Source organism: Rhinopithecus bieti, unplaced genomic scaffold (assembly GCF_001698545.2).
Source record: "Rhinopithecus bieti isolate Rb0 unplaced genomic scaffold, ASM169854v2 scaffold_5025, whole genome shotgun sequence".
NCBI lineage: Eukaryota > Metazoa > Chordata > Mammalia > Primates > Cercopithecidae > Rhinopithecus > Rhinopithecus bieti.
This window is the reverse complement of record NW_016804637.1, coordinates 476,650-478,371: the sequence shown is the minus strand read 5'-3', so window position 1 is coordinate 478,371 and position 1,722 is coordinate 476,650.

Genomic DNA, 1,722 nt, shown 5'->3' with positions numbered 1-1,722 from the left:
TTGATATAGGGTCTTGTTCTGTCCCCCAGGCTGAAGTGCAGTGGCTCAGGTGATCCTTTCATTTCAGCCTTCCAAGTAGCCGGGACTACAGGTGGGTGTCAGCCTTTGGTGCCTGAGAGCATGGCTTCTAGAACGGGCTGTGTGATCTTGGCATAGAATTCACCTTCTTTGTGCCTAAAGGCAGTGAATAACAATTATGCAGAGTGAAAGCAAGAGGGGATAAGACCTCGGGTTCACTTTCTGACGCTGCAGTTTACCTGTGACCTTGGCAGGTTCCTAACCTTTCTAAGCCAGAGTGGCTAAAGATAGCCCTTTCTTATTAGCTGCCAGGAGGTGTCCCAGAGATAAGCCAGGCAAGATTGTGCAACTCGAGCCTGATAGATATAAAGGCTCCTGTGGAAAAATGCCACCCGCCCACCTCCCTTCCAAAAAAGCAAAGCGAGAACCACTTCACAGCCATTAGGATGGCTACTGTCCAAAACCAACCAACCAGCCAAGCGACCTGGAAAATAACAAGTGTTCATCGAGAGGTAGAGAAATTGGAATACTGTGTACCCTTGCTGAGAATGTAAAATGGTGCAACTGCTGCGGGAAACAGTATGGCAGTTCCTCAAAAAATTAAAAATAGTATTACCATATCAGCAATTCCACTTCTGGATATATCCCCAGAAGAATTGAAAGCAGGTTGTTGGACCAGGCTCAGTGGCTCATGCCTGTAATCCCAGCACTTTGGGAGGGCGAGGTGGGCGGATCACCTGAGGTAAGGAGTTCGAGACCAGCCTGACCAATATGGAGAAACTCCGTCTCTGCTAAAAATACAAAATTAGCTTTGTGTGGTAGCACGTGCCTGTAATCCCAGCTACTAGGGAGGCTGAGGCAGGAGAATCGCTTGAACCTGGGAGGCAGAGGTTGCGGTGAGCCGAGATCGCGCCATTGCACTCCAGCCTGGGCAACAAGAGTGAAACTCTGTCTCAAAAAAACAAAAAGAAAGAAAGAAAGGAGGTTGTAGGACATATATTTCCAAATCCATGTTCACAGCAGCCGATATTCACAATAGCCAAAGGGTGGAAACAACGTAAGTGTCCTTAGATAGAAGAATTAATAAACAAAACATGGTTCATCTCAACAACGCATTTTTTTTTGTTTTTGTTTTTGAGCTGGAGTCTTGCTCTGGTGCGCACGTGTAATCCCTGCTACATGGGAGGCTGAGGCAGGAGAATCACCTGAACCTGGGAGGTGGAGGTTGCAGTGAGCTGAGATGGCACCACTGCGCTCCCGCCTGGGCAACAAGAGCGAAACTCCGTCCCCACCCCCACAAAGAGAAAGGAAATTCTGACACATGCCACGAGGTGGATGAAGACATGTTCAGTGAAATAAGCCAGACGCAAAAAGACAAACACTGTGTGATTCCACTTATAGGAGGTCCCTAGAGTCTTCAGATTCATAAAAGCAGAACGTAGAACGGTGGGTCCCAGGGGCTAGGGAGGGGGATGGGGAGTGAGTGTTTCATGGGGACAGAGTTTCAGTTTTGCAAACTGAGAAAGTTCTGGAAATGGATGGTGGTGATGGTTGCACAACAGTGTGAATGTGCTTAATGCCATTGAACTCTGCACTTCAAAATGTTTAAAGTGGTACATTTTATGTCATGTATATTTTACCACAATTAAAATTAAAAATCTACTAAAAAAAAGCAAAGCAAGAAACTGCATGACGGGGCAATGG